This window comes from Dipodomys ordii, unplaced genomic scaffold (assembly GCF_000151885.1).
Source record: "Dipodomys ordii isolate 6190 unplaced genomic scaffold, Dord_2.0 Scaffold126, whole genome shotgun sequence".
Taxonomy (NCBI): domain Eukaryota; kingdom Metazoa; phylum Chordata; class Mammalia; order Rodentia; family Heteromyidae; genus Dipodomys; species Dipodomys ordii.
The window spans coordinates 1,609,481-1,633,057 of record NW_012267342.1 but is presented as its reverse complement, the minus strand read 5'-3'; positions in this window follow the sequence as shown (position 1 = coordinate 1,633,057).

Below are 23,577 nucleotides of genomic sequence, written 5' to 3'. Positions count from 1 at the left end.
CCTCCCCCTCCTCCTCCCCCCTCTCCTCCACCCCTTCTTTCCTCTCCTCCTCCTCTTCCTTCTCCTTCTTTCTTCTTCTTTTTAGTTTGCAGTTAGATAGGCTCTGTCCAACATCTAACAGTGATCCACCTACCTCTACTTCCCACATTGCTTGAATTACAGTTGTATACCAAGATGTTCCATTTTGTTTGTTGTCAGAGGATCATATTCACTTTGTTGTTGTTATTGTTGGGGTTAGTATTGAATTGCAACTCTTTTGATCTCCACCTCTCTAGTAGCTAAAATATTACACATGTGAAACTTCATGCCTGGATTTTTAGTTTGTTTCAATTTTTATAAAATGGGATTTGGTCCTGGTTACTTAACACTTTCTACTTACTTTGTTTGCCACTCTGATATTGGACATGCAAATGTACATCTCTCTACAAATGTCTCAACTCTATGATTTCAAGGAGTTGTGTTGTTTATTTTTTTCTAGTTGTTTTCTCTAGATGAGAGCATTGGGACTTAGAGAATTAATTCACCTTTTTCTTTCCTTTTATTATTTTATTGTACTGGAAAGAAAACTAGTGGGATTAATCAAAGGCTTCATTTTTACATGGTCTGATTTTTGAGTTCTTGTGAATCCTAATTGTTACCAATGAAGATCCTACTGAATCACATCTATCCACCCCAAAACCCAGGAGGATCCTTGTGAAGCAACTGACAAATGGTAGTGCAGAGGTCTGTCACTATGTGGGAGAAAGGCTGTTTTGAGGGTTCTGATAGCAAATAAAGAAAGAAAACCTTGGATCCTTGTGATATAAGTAACTGGTATGTAGTTAGTGATTGAACTATAAATTAATCTGGATTTGTTTATTTCTCACAATTATCGTAGTAAAACTTAACCACTGCTTACTAATATTAGGGTCAAGAGCAATTCTGCCTCCCTGAAGACAGGCCTGATAGGAACTTGGTCAGGTTTGATTCTACTGTTCTTTGCTCACACATGATTCTCTTTGCAGATGGAGAGTGTACTATACAGTCTGGGAAGTGTGGGGATTGTCTGTGTACCTCAGGGTCATTAGCTGGAACAGACACTCTATCAAGTTATATTATGTCTGTGTTTATGACTGGGAAGTAAACTCTGGATTATGTCTCAAGCAGGAAAAGAACCATCAGCAAATTAATGTATTGGACTTCTATGAAGTCTGCTTTTTTAAAGGTTAATTGTCACTTGGATATTGTAAGATCTGATGTTACAAGCAGAGTACCTCACACATGAACTTGAGTTTGCATCCCTTAGTGAATCCCCTTTCCCTTGAGTGAAACACACTGTCCTGTCAAGAACAAATCATGTCAGAGAGGACACTGATGTATTGTTAATCATGAAAAGATTGTTTCATTTTTTAGCTTCCTAATCATCATGCAGTTTTAAAGATAGTTTGTGTGTTGTATTGTGTGGTGTTGTGTGTGTGTGTGGGGGGGTTAAATGGTAAACTCTCTAACATTAATATTCAAATGCTGAAGTTTCATTGGAAACATTCAGATGTAGATATAAGATAAAACTTAAAAAATATTTTGTGGCTTTAGGGTTTGAATTTTAGCTTGCTAAACAGACAGCTTCCTGCCATCTGAGCCATATCCCAAGCCCTGAGTATAAATTCTACATACATATGACCATATAAATGCTGCTAACTGAAATGAACCCCAAGACATGGACACAACAGTTTTTTCTTTGTTGTTGTTGTTGACGATGTACTATGTGATTTCTTGTTTCTTTCCCCCCCTTTATTTGCCAGTCCTGAGGCTTGAACTCAGGGCCTGAGCATTGTCCCTGAGCTTCTTTTGCTCAAGGCTAGCATTCTACCACTTGAGCCACAGCGCCACTTCTGGCTTTTACTGTTTATGTGGTACTGAAGAATGGAACCCCGGGCTTCATGCATGCTAGGCAAATACTCTACAACTAAGCCACATTCTCAGTCCGATTTCTTATTTCTTTTGTCTTTTCTTTCCCGTACTGTTTATCCCCTATTGTCACTATATTTGATTTTGGTAGCCTAGCATTGTATGTATGTTTATCTGAATAAAGGGAAGGGAAAGGGAACAACAGAAGGGTAAGGCAAAGGACAAGGGGGAAACCAGTGCAACAGTGATACTCACAAGACAGTATGTTGAAAATGATCTGTAGAACTCGGAGGGGGCGCTGGGGAGAGGAAATGGGAGAAAAATGAGGGAGGGAAAACAAATTCTTATGTAACTGTAACCCCTTGACATCACCTTGACAATAAAAAAAATCCTAAAAACAAACAAACAATTTTCATTGGAAAATTGAAAAAAATGTGATATGAGGTTTTGAGAGTAATGCACATTTGATAATGAAGGCTAATCGAACTACATGGTGTTTTCAGTTAGGATATTAAGTCGATATTAGAACTAAAATCACACTCATGTCCACTAATCACAGTCTGAAGAATGGGAGTCTCAGGAAATGTGAGAGAGTTCCTTCCCTGGAGGTCTGGAGGACAATGGTGAATGATTTACTTCTTTGCTGTCTTGTACATTTCTTCAGGTAAACGGTGTCTCTTGACCCTTCTAAACTTGACAAAGAACAGCCAGTGCCCCAGTTCCAGGTAGGTTCCTTCCTGACTTAGATGAAAGAGCACAAAACCCACTAATCCAGAGCAGACATTATAATCGGATGGTCACCACTGTTTATCCAAGTAAATTAAGTAACAGTTGAAGTTTAAAGAAACAAGGAATGAAAACCAGCTCCACTAACTGTGCTGTGGTGTCAGTGTGGAGGGCAGGTAAGGTAGATTAATAACAGGCCACTCCTAAGAAGGTTTAGGCTCTTACTGTCAAAGGGTAATAATTAATGATCAAGTGTTAATGGAGATACTGGGCTGTTGATGTCATTAATTCAGCTCAGTGGAGCCAGTTCTGCCCAAGACCTGCCACAGCTGTCACTGCATTTGCTTAATTATTCCAGTGCCTCCAGGCTCTTTTCCTTTCATTCCCCCCCCCCTTTTACCCTTTTTTACCCTACTAACTATAGGACATTATGTTTTCACTGATGCAGAATTATGAAGATCGTCTTCCTCTCTGGGCAGTGCCAGGCCTAAAATACGTGAAAACCCAAAGGCAACAGAGGAGATTATAACTTCTTTTTTCTTAGATGAAAAGATGGAAAATGCTGAAGAAAGGCCATCCTTAAATAGCCTGATTGTACTGAGATCATTTTTCAGTTCTTTACAGATTGGGATGTTGAAAGTGAACTCTGAGCTGTGGAAAATGTCAGAGTGCACACCCTCTCCCACAATCTAACAAAGAGAATATAGAAAAAGTCTCGCAAGAGTGTTGGTTAAACATCATGCCGTACGATCATTCATCCACAAGGGAACCAGAAAGTTAGCTTTGCGGGGCATATCGAGGCAAGGACAAACCCAGTGAGGAAATACCATTCCTATTAAAATTCAGCTGGAGGCGGGTATGAATTTGTCCACTGTGCTTTTAGAAGCTTCTTGAATTCGTTTAGCTTTATGTCTTTTTATTTTTTTTAAATCCATTGCATTGCCTCACATTTAAGGAAAACCATTTTTAATTCCTTTCTAAATGCCATTTGGAATGTTCACTCTTATCCTGGTGCAAAAGTAAAAAACAAAAAAGTTATTTGGTTGTCTGCAGACCCTCCCCTTTCAAATTGTGTGATTAATAAAAACAAAAAAACCTCCTTCATCCTCCATTTTTTGTAGGTATATATATATATATATATATATTCTGCTTCTGATGAGTCAAGCCAGTCCAGTGAGCCTTTAGCTTCCAGACGGGTGCTGCTTGACTTACTTCCAAACTGAAGTGCTTAAAAAAATGTGAGGCACTACAACAATTTTAAATCTCTCTCTATGCTGCCCAGGGTGATTTAAAAATAATTGAAGCTCTTCAAATTTTTATATGCTCTCAAATTTGGAAGTGATGAGTTCTGAGCATGTGCAGGACAAGATGATTTATAGTTATTAGAGTCCCTCCGATTTATACTAAGTGTTTTAGCTTGAGAATAACAGGGGAACCTGGACTTTGGCAGTTGAAGTGCTTTAACATAATCATTACAGTCAGATGTTATGCAGGTGATCAGAATTCTGGACTCTTCTGTACATTTTAAATAATCATGGTTATAATGACTGATTTTTTTTTAGATCCAAAAGATATTATTAGCCTACCAGAACTAGCACTTAAATAAACCACTTAAAATGTACCATAACGCAGTTTTACTTTCACTGCTATGGTTTCTGCTGAATGTAATTATGAGTTTAAGGCCAAATTCTCAAATTTGGCAAGGAAAAGTAATGTTATCTACTAGGCCAAGCATGAAAAAAAATATTATTTAGTAAAAACACCTGATGCGCTCTGGTGACATCATGAAGAGTCTGTACTCTATGCTCCTAAATTATATAATTTCTGCCTTACAGAACAAGGGTATTTTTGCATTATTGCATAAATAGTCCCTTTTCTTAAATGATTTTCATTTGCTATTTAAAAGTTTCAAATGAAATGCCCTCTATAAAGATTATCTAACAAAATTTTACAGTTAACTTAAAAATTTTACATTTTTATATCTTCTACATGAAATACATGTCTTTATTTCTTAACCTTTTTTGTGTGGGACTCTGAAGTATAACTATACAAAGGTGTTCAAAATGGAACCCACAGATTTACTTGATCACTTGATGACCATTTCTCAGGACTTTTCCCAATGGATAAATTCTAAAGAGAAGCATTGAAACTTCTGCTGACTTCTCTGACTCTAAGTCTCTGACATGGACTGTAGATTTATGATTCAAAACTACATGTTACACAAGAACAAATCCTGTCCTTAAGAAGTCAGCCGAAATTCCTACTATGTTTTATTTGTACCTTGGAAAGTCACATGGATACTCTTTCACTTGATTTAAGTGAAAGTGACAAAGGTGAAATTCCAGCATATTTCTCAGTCACTTCCCTTCCTCAGTAAATGTTTTCATTTTGATAAAAAATTAGGATAAGTTGATTATGGATTGGATTTTTTAAAACAAAACTTGGAGTTGGAAACAATTTAGCTCATAAAAACCATCTAATCTTGTAAACTAACTTTATAAATCTCCATATTTTTATTAGAGCAGAAATTAAACAGGATTAGAAATATAAACAATAATAATAAAAATGTTTTATTTGGGACTCTGTAACCCTATGGATTTAGGACCCTTAACTATGAAAAGTCCCATACTTGTTCTAAAATTTATGATTAGTTTTGAAGGTTTGAAAAAATTTGTTTATGTACTTTTAGTAGTCATTATTACTTTTCTCTATTATTCTGAATTGTGACAGGCATTAAAAAGATAAGAAAAAATTCAATTATTTGTGGCTGTGCTAAATTAAGAATGTGTCAGTGGACTAGTGTCATGCTATTGGGTAATCTAATTATATTTTATTGAGGTCACAGGTAAAATGAGCTCAGTCTTTGTTGAACCTAGAAGAATGCCTAGAAATTTCCTTGTCTTCAAGGAAATCTTAGCAAATAAGCAAATATCCATAGCATTTTTCAATCAAAATAGTCCTTGTTTTTGGCTAGATGACATTGGTTAATGGAAAAGATATATGGAATGATAAGGATACGGTTTCAACTTAAATTTGATTATTAGTGGCATTAGCTAATTATACCAGTTCAAATAAATATTTGAAGTGTATTGATGCATCTTTTAAAGACTGTCATTATAGTTAAGTATTAACAGCAGTGATACCTGCTTTTTTTTCTGAAATGATGAGGACATCAGTTACCATTTAGAAAAATGTCACACAGAATACACAATTTTTTGCCTTAAGACATTATTTAGAAGCTTTCTTATCTAAGTAATAAAAACATAATAATTCAGCAAACAAAGAGGAAAGGATAAAAATAGTGAAAAGCTGATTAGATTTATGATACAAGACATATTGGAATATACTATAATATACATGAATAGTGAGTTAAGAGGAACAAAATTAGAAAGTGAAATATCTTACTTACAAACTACAAAGGTTTAATAAAAACCCTAGTTATCCACTTAATAAATGTGTCTTCAGAGTGCTATGCTTAGCCCTAAGTTGTAGTTATGGGCAAGATATAAACAGTTTATAACTTGATTTGTAGTCTTAAAGTAGACTGCACAAAATAAATATGCAAAGTGAGATGTATCACTCTACTATTCAATGAGAAGCATTCTAGAGTACTACCTACTCAGGACTGGAGGAGTCAAGTGAGGCCTTTGGGTGGAGATGAGACTTGAGCCCAAACCTCCATCTGTATTGTCTTTTTTTTAAAAAACCTTTGTGCAAATTCAAATATCTTAGAAATAGAGACCTCTCATCTCTACTTTCTAATTATACTGAGAATCTGACCACTCTTAGCACTCTTCATTCTTATTACTTTGCTCCATAGTGCTATCATTTTTCCAATGGAATGTGTCCTAGGACAAGTTGGTCTCCTTTCTTCTGCTTTTCTATTCTGTTTTTCTTTTCTTTTCTACACAGCAGTCATGTATCTTACAAACTTCTCACAACCATGAAGAGCTTTGCCTAGGACTCAAAACCTTCCATGACTCTCCAAACCCTACATGATCTCCTCACAATGCTAAATGATCGTTCAATTTTTTTTAATCACCTCTTGATGTGTTTAAATTGTGGTTCCAGGAATTGATCTTAGGGCTTCATACATTCCAGACAAACACCTTAACACTAAGCCAAATTCTCAGTCTAGTGCAAAGTATATTTCAAAACAGGAAGTCTTGACAGAACTAAAAGTAGCAATGAATATTGACCAAAGTTTCAGTATATCAAAAGACATGGCAATTCTAAATGTATATTCACTGGGCAGAACTTCCAAATACATTCAAGTAAGAAGAGAACAATTTGAAAGAAGAAATAAACCAATCCTCAAAATACAAAAAGCAAATTGGAAATCAGTAAGGAAATAGAAAACATCAACAACACTATTCATCCTCTTGACTTAGTAGATATTTTTGCATACATTATTCAATAACAAGAGTAAGTGACTATGACTGTTATAGATAACATATTCTAAGTCTAAATTCACTTAAGAGAGTTGAAATTGCACAGGATGAAAACTCAATTGCCTGCTTTCATTTCTATTTTCCTTCTTTCTTCCTTCCTTTCCCTCACACCCTCCTTCCCTCCTTCTCTTCCTTCCTTCCTTCCTTCACTTTTTTCAAGTATCTGGTATGAAAAGCATATTCTGCCACATCAGTTATTGACTGAAATAGTATCTTACTAATTGTTCACCTGGGCTGGCCTTAAACTTCAATCCTTTTGATCTGCATCTCCTAAGGATTACAGTATTACAGGCTTGAGTAACTGTGCCCAACGGTGCTTTGATTTTTGTTCTTGATGTTTTACCTGTGTCTTACATTTAGTCTTTTTGCCTCACCTAGTCTTAGATTTCAAGGCATATTTCAAAGCTCTCCTTTTCCAGTATACTTGTTTTCTTACAGATATAAAAATGGTTTCAATATTTATATCATTTATTTTGGGAATGGACAGTTAGTTGTTCAAAGGATTGTAATGACATTGAATTAGCTAAGATGTCTAATTAATTCTAAGAATTGTCCGAACAGATACAAATGTAGATGTATCTTCTAATTTGCAAAGTGTATACATTTTTGTACACAGAAAAATTGATAGCTAATATAACCTAAATGTAGGGTTATATTATTGATCCTTGAAACTGGGAAGACATTATGTTCTTTCTTTTAATCAATTTCTTACTAGATAAACTACTAGGACCCTATACTAAAAAAAGTAACTAAAGTTACTAGTACATTACAAAATATAAGAATGATAGAATTAGACAAAAGTCTGTATCTGTATCACTGTTTAATTCCCTGGAGTATTTCTCAGTGATTCCGGGTTGCCTTACTCAGACAGATATATTTGAATTCATCAAAAATAATATGAAAACAATTTTAGTTTGATTATAAATCCAAATTTAGAGTGATTTCTTTCCTACTAATTACTAAAACCAATCAAATAATGACAAAGATTGTGTCAAAGGAAAATGATTTTCACTATGACTCCTCCATTTCCCAGAGTTCTCCAACAATAAAGCATGTTATAGATACAGTCATTGTTTTATCTAGATTCTTTTTAGTTTATTTGGTGGGTGTATGCATGTGTGTGTGTGTGAGAGAGAGAGAAGTTATACTAGGGCTTGAATTTAGGGTCTTTCTCACTTTTGAATTTTCACATGGCTGGTGCTCTACCACTTGATTCAATCCTCTATGTCCCATTTTTGCTGGTTAATTGGAGATAAAACTCATGAGACTTTGTCTACACTGATTTACAACCATGATTCTCATATCTCAGTCTCCAGAGAAGCTAAAGAATACAAGTGTGAGCCAAAGGCAACCAACTATCCAGAGTCCTTTTTGAAGAAGAGAAATTCAAGAAAATCTGACCCTATAATAACAAAATAATATCAAACAATAACCACCATGTTTTAGTAATAAAATTTCATTAGTCCAAAGGGCAGGTATGCCAACATGCACCAATTTTAAGCTCACATAGACTCTCCAGTTATTTTCAAATGGCTTGTTTCCAATAAAATCTCAGAACCTTTCTATCCCAATGGTTTTCTTCTTCTAATAATTATTAAGTGATATGAGGAAATTCCATCCATTTTTTTCTAACACATTCATTGAATCAGCTATTGCTTGTAAAGATTGAGATTATATCAGCCCTATTCAAATTAAAGGCCCCAGATAATGCTCTTTTGTTTTTTATTTATTTTTATTTTGTATGTTTTGGGGCTTGAACTCAGGGCCTGGACACTGTCCCTGAACTCTTTTACTAAGGATGGTGCTCTACCACTTTGAGCCACAGTTCCTCTTCCCGTTTTTGAGTAGTTTATTGGACATTAGAATTTCTCGGGGACATTTCTGCCCAGCAGGCTTTGAATCGTGATCCTCAGAATCTCAGCCTCCTGAGTTGCTAGGATTATGGGCATGAGCCACCAGTACCCAGCAGATAATGCTTTTAAGATGTATTTTTTTCCTGTTAAATAATAAAAATATTTTTTACTCAGAACTATCTCCCTTGAAACCAAACTTTGGGTGATAGTCAAAACTAACACCTTTGAATCAGATTTGAATTTCTTCTCCATTCCTCTATATAACTTCCATCTGGAGATACATAAAGTACAGAACTGGTAACACATTTAGATAAAGAATGGTCTTAGGAAATTCCCTTATGGCTATTTTACTCTCCTGAATAGTTACAAAATATTTTATAATTGGAATCTACATTGCTTCTAATATTTTCCTTATTCTTGAGTACTTTCTCTTCTATGTTCAAATTCCTTACAATTTCCTATGCTCAGTCAAAAATAATACATGAAACACTGAAAAATACATAAATGAATGATAAATTATTAAAGGTATTACTCTACAGTTAGGTCCTTAAAATACTTTTATCTTTTATTTGACATATTCTATCTGTTGAATGATTATTGTATAACATGCAAAAGCAGAGGTTTTTAATATGAAATACATTTATTGTAAAATTATAGGTTCATTTTATTTAAATATGTTAAAGAGAAAAGAAAAAATGGTTCATATACATCAGACAAGGCTAATTCATTTTAAATATTCTAGGAGAATAAAATCATCCTATCTCTTTCATCTTCTAAATAAATTATTGAAAATTTTGACATCTATCTTAATGTGATAAAAGGCTTACAGGTACACAAGTAGTAGATTTTACATTTCTGTGCTGTAGAATCAAATTTCAGTAAAAACTTTTGATGTAAGTCACTTCCTAAAATGGAACCTGATGCTCACAACTTTTCCAAGAGTCCCAAACTGGTTTTCTTTTTAAATCACAGGTGACCTATCTTGTGACCTGATATTATAGAAAATTATGTAAAGTTTAATGGTGTCAAATAGTATGGTGGGTCACTGATGGAGGAAGAGCTTACTTCAGAAATCTTAAAATTTTCAAAATACATCCTAAATATTACACAAAAATAATCGTGATAGAATTTTAATAATCTAATTTATAGAGATATCCAATTTATATTGCAAAGGCAAATTTTAATTGTGTAAAAGAAAGCAAGTGTAGTTAAATCAACAATGGTTTTCAAAACCCTTGATGAGTAGTTGCACGATCTGCATTTCAAAAATTTCACAAATAAGAACACATCTTTAGAACCTCTATGGTCTACCCTACCATCTCCATTACATGTGTATGAGGAATTTCTTCCATTAAAAAAATCTGTTATATAGATGTCCCTCAGTAGATAAAATGAGTGGATCAAGAAAATGTGGTATAGGGCAGGGAAGGTGGCTCAGTGGTAGAGCGTTTGCCTTGAATGCATGAGGTCCTGGGTTCGATTCCTCAGCACCACATAAGCAAAAAGAAAAAAAGCCGGAAGTGGCGCTGTGGCTCAAGTGGTAGTGCGCTAGCCTTGAGATGAAGAGCTGAGGGACAGCGCCCAGGCCCAGAGTTCAGGCCCCACGACCGGACCTCCCCCCCCCCCCCGCAAAAAAAAAGAAAATGTGGTATATATACACAATGGAATTCTATGCCTCCATCAGAAAGAATGACATTGCCCCATTTGTTAGGAAATGGAAAAGACTTGGAAAACATTATACTAAGTGAAGTAAGCCAGGCCCAAAGAAACATAGATCTCATGGTTTCCCTTATTTGTAATAACTAGTATATGTCTAGGACAAGCAAAAAAGGTCAAAAGCTATGTACATATGAACAGATAAGATGATGTAAAGTGAAATGAACCCCAAGACAGGGACACAAGTGGTTTTTTTGTTTCTTGCTATTGTTTTTTAACATACTTATAATGCACTATGTGATTCTCTTGTTTCTTTTGTATGTTCTTCCCCCATGGTATAATCCCTGTTTTCACTGTGTTTGATTCTGGTGTCCTGCATCTTGTATATACATTTTTATAATTTGGTGAGGGGAAGGGAAATAACAAAAAGCTGAAATAAGGATAGAGGTTGACCCATTGTAACAATGAGATGTACAAGACACTATATTGAAAACAAGCTTTACAATTTCAGGGGCAGGGGGAGAGAGAGGAGTTGGGGAGGCAGGGAGGGAAGGGTTGGTAGGGGAAAAACAAAGAAGGAGGTAACAATGTTTGATAGGAAACATAATTACTAACCTACTCATGTAACTGAACTCCTCTGTACAGCATTTTTACAATAAAAATATATACGTAAAAGAACAATTATAAAAGGAAATTAACAACTTTTAAATAATACTCTTAGAGAAATTATCCAAAGAGAAAAAAACTCAGAGTGAAGGCTAACACTTAATTCCTCACTTTTTCTGCTTATTCCTATGTGTTGGATGGATCTCAGTTCAGTATGGTAGCCGCCATATGTGCTGCAATAAAGCAATACAGTGGAGTTATGTATGGAGTGCCAGGTTGCAGATTCCCCTCCCCAAACTTTCCCTACTCTTCTTTTTCCTGAAAACAGAAGTAAAGCACTTTGTAGGTGTGGCTGAAGCATGTCATTTTTGGTGCATCACAATTGCAGTCGCTTTGATCATAGCATCAGATGAGTCAAAACTGTCTAGAATCTAAAAACTAATTCATCTGGGGAGTTAACATGTGATTGCATTACCTGGTTAAACATGTTCAGCTGAATTATTAATTTTCTCCCTTGTTAAGTACTGGATTCATGGGTGGAAGTGAAAATGCATGCAATGTAAAAATATGCTGGAAAACAGTTGTAAAACCATCATTAGGTCTCAGTATTTCATGACTTCTTGTGAGACGGAGTGACACGTTTCTTAAAACAGGATCAGCTGTCATTTTCACAGGTTTATCCAAATAGTCTATATTATTAATTATATATTCTAAAAATTTAGGTGACAGAAGGTTCATATAAGATAATTTGTATACAAAAAAGCTGACAGATTAGAGGAACTCAACACTTTTAAAAGTTTAGCAACCATTAAAGTCTATTTTATACTAAGAAGTTGTGGCTTTGGCTCATTCATATATAGGTTTATTGTTAGGAAGCCATACCCCAGGATAAGTAGCCCTTGAAGGTGGATATTTGAGAAAAGAATGATTATTATTTTTAGCTCTTTATTGCATTGGCATGACCTATTCAGCACAATATGTTTCCTAGTTCAATCTTTACAGCTTAAATCGAAATAACAAATGAGAAAACATTTATTAGGGACAAGTGAATTAGAGTCATAATAAATTCACTTTATATTTTCCAGAAAATTTATCATTAAAGTTTATGTAGTCCTATTTTCTACAACTGGAATAAAATTTTTATTTTGGTGTAGGATGTTAAACATCTTTGGTTTGAATTTGGTGTAAATCAAATAAGAAGTTAGGTTTTTAGTAAGAACACTTTAGCAAGGTGCTGGTGGTTTGCAACTGTAATCTTAGCAACTTAGGAGGCAATTTGAAGACAAACAGGGCAGGGAAGTCTAAGAAGCTCTTATCTCCAAGTAACCACCAAAAAAGCTGGAAGTGGAGCTATGGCTCAACTGGTAGAGTGCTAGCCTTGAGCAATAAAACTCAGGGACAATTCCCAGGCCCTGAATTCAAGTCCCCCTCCCCTTGCAAAAAAGTCAATTTAAGCCAACCAACAACCGCAACTTTCTAAACATATTGCATTTAAATGAATACTGATACAGTATAAACAAGTATTCCATTTTTTGATGATGAGCCACAATGCACTTAAATTATTGGAAATTGTTGTTAATGAGCTCATTATCAAAGGTCAGTAATTTCCCCCAAGTGCACTAAATATGTACATTTTTGCATTGTTGATGTAAGAAATACTCTTCAAATGCCTGGATAAAATAATGAAAAAACATACTTTGGAGGGTCATCAAATTTTAATGATATTAATTTACAAACCACCTTCATCTCTGAATTTGATAGAGACCAAGAATATTTACTTTCAGAGTCATGATGAAGATTTTATTGGCACTTTGTTCAGAACCTTAGTCAAACGTTCATTCTTAGCTAATATTACCATTATCATCAATGCTAGCAATGTCCCTTTCTTTATTTAATTATGATTAATGTAATTATAGTCACTATAAATCTCCGGTCCTATGGTCACTTTGTTCATCAGCTGGAAAATAATTTTAATGACTATGTTTAGTTAGTAAGAGTTCCCAGAGTATGTCATTCATTCATCTATCTATTCATCTATCTATTCCTACATTTACTCAGATTGATTTAGCACCTAAAATAGGCGGAAGCAGAGTAAACAGTGGTGAACATAATAGACTCTTCCTTGTCCTCATGGATGATATTGCTTTATGTGCATAAATCTGAGCTTATTGAAATTGTGAAAAGTGATACAAATTAGAGGTACAGGTACAGGAATTTGGCCTAGTCAGTAAAAATTTTCTCTATGGAAATCACAGCGCAAGTGAGATTTTCAGTAGGTTTGACTGATACAGTAAGGAATGAGTATTTAGCAGTGAGAGCATTGTGTGAGGTTTGTGGGAAGATTGCATAAACTAATAGGCTGGAAGCTGGGTGCTGGTGACTCATGCCTGTAATCCTAGCTACTCAGGAGGCTGAGATCTGAGGATCAAGGTTCAAAGCCAGCCCTGGCAGGAAAGTCCATGAGACTTTTATCTTCAATAAATCACTAGAAAACTGGAAGTGACCCTGTGGCTCAAGTGGTAGAGTGCTCGCTTTGAGCTGAAGAGTTGAGGTGGGACAGCGCCCAAGCCCAGAGTTCAAGCCCCAGGACCGACAAAAAAAAAAAGAAAAATAACAGTAATAGGCTGGAGGAGGATGTTATCCTAGGAAGTATGGGGCAAATAAGATATGCAAAGGAGTTGCCATTTTAAACTTTGCTTTTGTATGCACCTGGTGATAAAACAAATTATTTATTTACTTAGAGCATTGTATAGAACAAAATAGGAGTGGAAGGTTCAATTGTGAGACTATTTTATGATATAGATAATGGTAGCTTCAGTGAGAATAGTGGCAGTAGAGGTAGATTAAAGTAAATTAATTCAATTAAAAATTGGGCACTTTAAAAAATTATATTAAGTGCTGTAAGCCAGACCCAGAGAAGCACAGGTTGCATGGGTTCCCTCATTTGTGGGAGCTTGAATGTGCCTATAAATCAATAAGTAAACACACTGAGTGGTATGCAAGTGGTTACAAATGAATTAACTAAGGTATAATAGACTCTATGGAGAGCACAAATAGTATAATTCTTTAGAAAGATGGAGTCAAAGTTCAATAAAATAAATACTAGGAATTAGGTACTTGCAAAGGGAGAGGACAAAGAGAGAAGTATAGAAGAATGAATGGAGGAAGGGAGTAGAATGCAGACTGTATTGTCTATACCACAGACCTGAGAAAAAATAGGGAAAAGGTAGGTTGAAGGGGGATGAAGATGTTGAAGAGATAAAACGGATCAAATTGATTTGTTTTGTCAAAAACTTCAATACTAAACTAAAAATTATGAAAAATCAAGGAAGGGGTTAGGAGGGAGGGTTGAATGGGAACGTTGAAAGGGGCTACATTGATCAAGATGCACTTTGTATTTGTGAACTGCTTTGTTGACTGGCAACTCCTTTGTACAACTACTTAAAATATCAAAAATATCCAAAAAATTAGGCATTTCTAATGGATTGGTTATACATGCGGAAATTGATGAAGAGAAAATGTTTAAAGTGTCTCCTAGGTTTCAGGCTTCCATAACTGGATCAATGTGTTGCCCCAGGGAAATACTGGAAGAAAACCAAATTTAGAATATTCAGCTATGACGAGGTCAATTCTGAATGTCTTAAATATACAATTCCAAAAGACAGCCAAGTGAATTTCAAATTGGCAACTTAAAAATGGAGGTTGAACTCCAAAGTTGGTGATTTATCAATCATAAAAATTACATGAGTGTCTCAATCAATTTTCTCTTCCTACAAAAAACCTGAGACTGGTTAATAAGCAACAGAGATCTGTTTAAGTCACTGTTTTGAAGGCTGGAAAGTCCAAGAGCACATTGCCAGCATCCACTCAGCATCTAGTAGGCTTCCACGTTGTGTGTTAACACAGCAGAAGGCATGTCTCACCCTGTGAGACAATGAGCAGACTACAGAAAGCTTGCTTTTATACAAAGCCAGTTCCATGATAGCATTAATCCACTAGCTCACGACTGGGTTAAACCAATCACCAGAGTAGTGAGTACTCTTATGACCCAATCACCTCCCGATGCTTCTACTTTTCAAATACCATTTATGTATGATTTTGTATAATTTTTGCAAAATAGGAAGTGTAAAGGAACATGTAAAGGAGAGTAAACTTCAATGCGATTGTCTAGAAAGAGAGAATTAGTGAAGAGAGAAGCTGATATAGCACCAGTACTAATACCCAAGAGGAACAGAAATATGGGCTTGCTAAGAAGAGTGGCCAGAGTTGGAGAGGAACTGGGAATTGTCATGTTACAAAAACCTAAAGAAAACAAGTGCTTCAAGAAAAGGAGTAGAGTTGTCAATATGTTTTCAGGGGTTGTATAAGAAGAAGACTGAAAATATGTCCATTACATTTAGTGTCATTTTTGTCTTTGGTAGCCTTCATGGAAGATGCTTCTATTCGGGGTGTGTGTGTATGTGGTGTGTGTGTGTGTGTGTGTGTATGTGGTGTGTGGCAGGCAGGGGTTAGGACAGAGAAGCAGGGATACAAAATTCCACATACTGGGCTGGGTTAATGGCTAAGGGGAGTTGAGGAAAGAGAATAGTGATTTCACACAATTCTTTAGAGGATTTTGAAGTTATAATTCCTTACTGTTTGAATTTTTAGCAACTAGGTTAAAATTTGATTAGCTTTTATTTTTTCATTATGGAAAGATTCCTATGGTGAAGATGACTGTTGTAATTTGGCAGGATGCAAATTATTATATATATATATATATTATGTCAGTGACAATTATAGTCATGTCTATGGTCTCCAATTATATATAGCATAAAATGTAATATATAATAATGTATAATATCTAATATATGGTATAATATGATTATGTAGAATCAGAGATCATAGACATGATTCTATGATTATCACTGAACTCATTGTGTACAGACTGAATTGTTCATCCTATTCATGGTCTTTTAAAAAAATTCAAAGTTTAATAGTACTGGAGTTTGAACTCTGGGCTTTGTGGTTGCTTGGCTCTAGCCCTGCTTTTTGCTGATTATTTTGGGGATGAATCTACAGACATTTCTACCTCAGCTGGCCTCAAACCATGTTCCTCTGGGTCTGCCTCCCAGGTAACTAGTATTAGAAGCATGAGGAACCAATAACGAACTTATTTGGTTATATTAAAAATAGATATGCAACCTCTATGACTTGCTGGCTTACAGTACTTAAGGCAAAGCACACGCCCAGGACAATGTGTGGAACTTGGTTTGTTTTGTTTTATTGAGCAGTGCTTTTAGAAGCACCTGTACTTTCTTATGGTTTGGCACTTTTTTTTTAAGTTAATGCTGTCAAAAATAAAACAATGATGAAATTACTCAAAGTGAATGAAGGTATTTTAAAATTTCTATAAAATATGTTGTTCAAACTTTATGTTGTATATAATTTAACTATTTATTTGTATAGAATCTGAGTTCTAATATTTTTACATTCAAAAAAGCATTTGGGAGAGAATGATGCCATTGACCAAGATGCATTGTACTGAATAACTGACATGTTGAATCGACACTCATTTGTACAACTACAAAGGAAGGGATAATAAAAAAATTAAGAAGCATTTCCTCTGTAAACCAAATCATTATTCTGCTTCCAAAGAAATTTCCTTTAAAAATAGGTTTCCTCCTTGTATGAATAAAGATCTATGTTATATTGACAATTTAAGTTCTTCTTTAGAAGTGGCCACTTTCCTGCTTCTGGTTCTACCAGACCTACCAAGGGAATAAATGTAAGAACAATGGTGGGTTGTTGCTCAAACTTCTATTGCTTAAACTTCTTTTAAGAGAAGAACCTAGTTTTGAATGGGTTTGCCAGCTCCTTTTGCTCCCTGCCAGCACCAAGATACAATGTTGCAATCCCCAGCACTGTAAATCAGCAGGGATAGCTGTAGCTAATGGTTATGCCTTTCTAGTCTGCAGTTTGACTAAACTAATGGAATATACTGTCAGTTCTAATGATTTTGGAAAAGGAAGGCAACCTCCTGGTCCCCTCCTGAAGTGTTATGTTATGTTAGATCTCACCATATGAAACAAATATCTTGATTCCTGCTTCAAACCGAGGCAATGCATGTTTGCAAAATTCCAGTGAGAGACCAAAGTGTCCCACATATTGTGGCAAATTTCCCATAATGTCCTGCAAATTGCAACAGAGTTGTTGGGAAAAGGAGGAGGAAATGATCTTCCTGCCTAGGGATTGCTCATGTGGGAAGGCTAATCCACAGGTTCCCACAAGAATGGAGAAATACATCTGGTATATTTTTGAAGCACATCATGGAATGGTTGTTTTGTATCTCAGTTTTACACATTGGGGAAGTATATGGAACAAATGAATTTCTAATAGATCATTCTAAACTATGAGTTTATATATTGCACCTTTTTGCTATTAAGGAAGTTCTTCTCCCAAAAGAATGCATATAGCCTCTGTAGCACATACATATGTTCATTTGTCCATGTTGTCTGTTCTTAAAACAATTAGCATTGACATCACAATTAGATGGCACGCTAGTCGAAAATGCATCAGCTCAGCTTTTAAAAGGGTGTTCCTCAACAATTTAATTGGTGAAAATATTGGTATAAATTAAAACATGTGGAGAAACAATATGTTTAAGCTTTCTTCCCAGAGGAAAGTGGGAAGAGTTTTATTCTTTAGGAGAATAAAATATGTTTGTGAATAAATGAATTTTCTTTGGTCCCATTTAAATATCATTCCCTTTTCTTCTGCCATACAACTAGCAGGTCTGTTTCTGTCAGTAGTTTTATTGTTATGTTTCCATCAGAACTTTGTCACTCCTAAGTAAGGTGAATTTAATAAGTAATCGTTTATCCTCTCACTGTTTTTCTTTTTCTTTTTGAACAAGGGCAACTAATCTCTACTGAACACTTTCACCCTCCCAAGGTGAGTTTGACATAATCACCACACTGGAGCTAAGATTCATAATCTTATTGCCAATGTCAATGAAAATGAAAATTTTCATGAAAACAAAACATGTTAACTATACTCAAGGCTCACTATCAATCCCACTCATGAGTAATTAAAATATCAAATTATGATGCTTGATCTTTTACTAGTAAATCTGGAGATTCTATGGTTTTTTTTTCTTCAGAGAGAGGTACTTGAAGGAGAATGAACTCCAAGGACAGTTATACAGATTCAAACTTAATTCCACAAATAGAGTGATGTACCTACTGTGTGTGAAATTGTCTATATTAAACTAAGTTAGTTTTTTAATATTAAAATAATACTGTAAGTAAAGGAGAAGTTTTTTTGTACTGGTTCTTTTAGTTGTTTTTGAGATTCTTGCTTGTACTTGAGGATCCATATCAAGGTTGATCCTTAAAGGGAGACAATGCTATAATTTTTTATGTACTAATACTATAAAAGCTATGCTACAGTATTTGTTCCTAATATCCTAATATCCAGTGTTTGTATCTAATATCTAATGTGCTACTAAATTTTTGCTTATATTGCCTATTTTTACTATGTACCATCACTCACTTCACTTTAAAGGGATGACTCATATACATGGAGTGACTTGCCCAGAGCTACAGAGTCAGTAGTAATGGTAAAGGGTAAATAGGAGAGAGTGGACAGAAATACAATGCCTGCTTAGGAAGGAAGTAGATTCAACATAAAAATGTTTGAGGACTTTGCCAAGTTGAATCAGGAGTCTGTATAGCATTGTTTGAATAATGTCTAGAGGATATTAAGCCAAGGAAGAAAAGTGAGATTAGATTGGGCAACTTTATTTATATGGTTGACTTTATTGGCTGTTAGGATTTTCTGCATTGGGCTAACTACCTGGGGGTGGGGTCCACATGGTGAACTGGGGACTAGACTCAGTGAAGATAAGGACAAGTGGCCATCACTGGAGTCTACAGTCGCTGAGGAAGGAATTCTGTGGACTCTTTCGAGTACTTACTGTCAGAACATTGTAAATGCTTATGGAAGTGTAAATTTCAGGATGAGGCTATAAGTTCCACCCACTGAACATGCTCTTTACCTGAGCACTAAGAGATATTTTGATAAGGAAAAGCACCAGTGACTGCAGTGGTTGTCTGAAGGCTGGAGATCACAGGAGGAGATGATGCATTGTCCTTGGACTCCCAGATTTCAATGAAATAATGGAATCACAGAGGGATAGAGGCCACATGTCACTCTTAACCAGGCAAGACAAGTTGAGTGCCATCATCTTAGTAATTTCCAAGGATGAAATGTTAATGAGTGTTTGACTTGAGGGGACTTATGGCAATTATTCATTAGTCATGGAATAGCCAGAGATAAAAACAAATGTGGACTTCAATAAGGTGTTTCTCATTTGTGAACATCTATGTCTTGATATATTGAGTTGAATTACCAACTAGTCAATTCACAGACTCAGAAACGCTTGACTGAAGGTGTGTGTGTGTGTGTGTGTGTGCGTGTGTGTGTGTGTGTATGTGTTGGGAGTGGGGGTTGGATAACTCTCTGAGGATGTGAACTGAAAGGCTGAAACAAAGATATGCTTATTATAACACCTTGATTTTTCTTATGCTATTATAAAGGGTATCATATAGGTTTCAAAGTTGCTATTTATATATGATGTTGTCTGTCCCATAATCAAGATACAGGAATAGTATTGTGAGTAGCCACTTTCTGTCAATTGTAACTAATAATTTCTTTAAATGTTCAATGAACTTAAGTTTGGAAGTCCTACTCTTCATGGAAGAAATGCTTTCACCAGAGTCCAGGATCATATTCCATTAAATTTTAGCAAGAAATATCATCATTATGTTTATAGGATGGACTTATCCTGATCACCTAAGGAATATTGTTTCTTACTGCAATAGTATGGAAAAGAACATAGTTCTACAAACCACAATTCATTAGATTTTACTCATATGTCAAATAGCAATGGACAATGAGAAATTATAGCAGTAGCAAAACAGATGGCTCTCCATTAAGATTTTCTGGCAGAAGGCAAAATTAATAGTGGTGAATTTAAAAAGCTGTATCAACTTTGTCATAACAGTGTAAGCTCAACTGTATTTCATGTTAAGTATTTCTTTGCCCCTAATTTCCTTCCCCTCGTCCCCATAATTATTTCAGGTTGTTGTTAGGTATGTGTTTGGATGGCCATAATAATGTGGCAATAGATGAGACTCTTTATGTCCCCTTTCAGTAGAATGTATTTAAAAAAATTGATAATGAATAAGCATAAGGAAGGGCAAATAATAGAATCTTCCAGGGTATTCTGTTACATCCTCCATATCCAGTTTCCTCTTCTTTACTCTCTTTGATCCTTAAGCATCTAAACTCAGTGGGCTGTCCTCTGCCTTCTGACTGGAATCAATCACTTATATGGTCAGGAAAAGTCAAAGAAATATTTATTTGTCTTGTTTTCTTCTTGCTTTACTGAGGGAGAGTGATGAACCTATTCTTACTAACTCATGTCTAAAAACTTCTGATAAAGCAAGGATACTCTCTTAAAGTAATATTATTCTGTTAAATCCAAAGTGACTTTAGGATTCCAGGTGCTCATTCTTTCTTTTGACTATTCATTTTTAGGGCTTTGTACCAATGCATAAGAGAATTTTCCTATCATTATTCATGTATATATATATATATATCAACATAATTGACCCACATAACAAAGATCAACCATACTTAATATTTAAAGAAATTAACTGGTAAAGAGTACACAATGTAAAATTCTAAAAACATGATGATGAAAAACTTGTGCATTTGTGTGAAAGGTGAGAAAAGACCGTTTACTGTTGTCCACATTTTAATTATTGGGGCCTGTGAATATAATCCCATTACATGTCAATGGGGGCATGATTACATTAAGGTTCTTGAAAAGGAGAAATATCTTGGAAGAGCTAGGCAGACCAATATAATTTCAAGTTTCCTTTTGAAAAAGGTAGGTGGAAAGGCAGAGATGTGGCTGTGAAAGCAGAAGTTGGCAAAATGACATGCTGAAGATAAAAGAAAATACACGCTATAAGTTAAGGAAGTTTAGAAGCCAGAAAAGACTTCAGTTAGAATAGTCATTATGAAGACAACAAATGATTACAGATGCTGTCAAGAATATGACCAAAGGAAACCTTAATTCATCTTTGGTGGGAATTTAAACTTGTTCAACCACTCTGAAGAGTAGTATAGAATTTCCTCAAAAAAATAGACAATGCTATGATGCAGTAATTCCACTCCTGGGAATTTATCTAAAAGATTTTAAACCAGGATGTAGTAAAGACACCAGCACAACCATATTTATTGCAGTACTATTCACAAGAGCCCACAGTATGGAATTAGCCCAGATGCCCCTCACTCGAAAAATCAATCAAGAACACTCAGGAGCTACTATATGCTTCCAATTTTTGAGATCATCTTCTATTCACTTAAGTCAACATTCTTGGGATATCTACTTGAAAACTGTGTGTGTGTGTGTGTGTGTGTGTGTGTGTGTGTATTGTATGAGTGTATGAACATATTTAGGATAATTGTTGGACCGCAGTTGTGGCATTAGTTTAGAGGTGACATGGTCTCTATCTGTTTTCATCTTTTTCTAAAAATAAAAAAAGCAAAAGTATTTATTCCAAGCCTTTAACTCAGCCAGGTCTAATTAAAATGTAGAAATTCAAGAGTTAAATTCCTAACTTTAGAGACTGAAGCAAAACAAGGTAATTCTTAAAACAAGCTGTGTAAAACTGCCTGAAATAGAAGTGTTAAAAATATTCTGGATAGTTGATCTTAATCTGTTTCATTATATCACGAATGTAATTTCTATTTAACTCTCTTTTACAATGTTATTTGGGTCTATTAATAAATGTGTGTGTGTTTTATTAACAAAACTTTTATTTTTTATGTTTTTCAAAATTTTAATTGTGATTAAGTGGTTACATAATCTCCCAAATTGCACAGTATTGTGGGATAGTGAAGCTTAGTTAAAGTCACAAACACATTCTAACTTTCATAGGACAAATTGTCTATCATGGTCTATAACATTTATGAGTTCTATGAGCTTTGCAATACAGTTATTTCCTCCACATTGGGTGACATGTACATTTCTTTTGTTCTGCATAGCATCAGCTGTTCCCTCTTTCCCACTTGTTCCCTCCCTCCCATCGCTGCAATTGAGTTGCTTAGTTCATTTTGGTCAATGTCCAGTGTAGTTGATGGGTCTCACTGTTATATGTTTTTCTCCGATTCCTTCAAGTTCTGTGTCGTCCTCCTGGTTTCCCTCCGGTGTGCACATATATACCATACATGTGATCAGCAGCATGGGGGTTATTTAGTGTGATTCGACCAGATGAGTGGAAGTCCTTTGTTTCTTAAGTCCTGTTAATTTTGTTATATCACCTAACATTTTGGATTTAACATCCACTTATCAGGGAGACCATGTGCCATTTGTCTTACTTGGCTTACTTGGATTACCTCGCTCAACATGATTTTTTTTTAGCTCCATCCATTTCCTTGCAAATGCCATTATTTTGTTGTTTTTAATGACTGCATAATATTCCATTGTGTATAGATACCACAATTTTTGGATCCATTTATTTGTGATGGGACATCTGGGTTGTTTCCATATCCTGGTTATTGTAAATAGTGCTGCAATAAACATGGAGGTGCATATGTCCTTGTATATTGGTAATAAATGTGTGTTTAAAAAATAAAATCAAAAATGAAAAAACAAAATTATTTTCCCTGGAATTTCCAGAAGCAACAATAATTGCTAACATTTCAATTTTAATCCAGAGATTTTGGACTCCTTCAGATGATAAATCAATATTATTTTAAGCCAATAATTTTGTGGTAGTTGTATATAGATGACCAATACACTATCTCACCATGAAAAAATCAATCCAAAATACATGAAAGACATGACTTGGAACTTTGAAATTACTGTAGGAAAACATAGTAAAAACACATAAAGATTGAGGCATATACAAAATGGTTTCTAAAAAGGATTGCAATAGTTTAGAATATAAAAGAATGATAAATAAGATTGGCATCAGATTAAAAATTTGTACACAACAAAGAAAAAAATTATCAGAGTAAGAGAAAGCCTAGATAAGGAAGAATTGCCAGAAATTCATCTGTTAAGGAATTACTGTTCAGAATATATAAAGAATTCAGAAATAAAATATCAAGAAACAATCTGATTCATGAAAGGGTAAATTAATATAACAATCTGATTTTGAAAGAAAACCACAAATGGCCAATAAGTGCATGAAGTGTTCAACATCTCAGCTATTAGGAAAATGCAAATCAAAACATCATTGAGGGGGCTGGGAAGGTGGCTCAGTGGTAGAGCGCTTGCCTTGCATGCATGAGGCCCTGGGTTCGATTCCTTAGCACCACATAAGCAAAAAGAAAAAAAG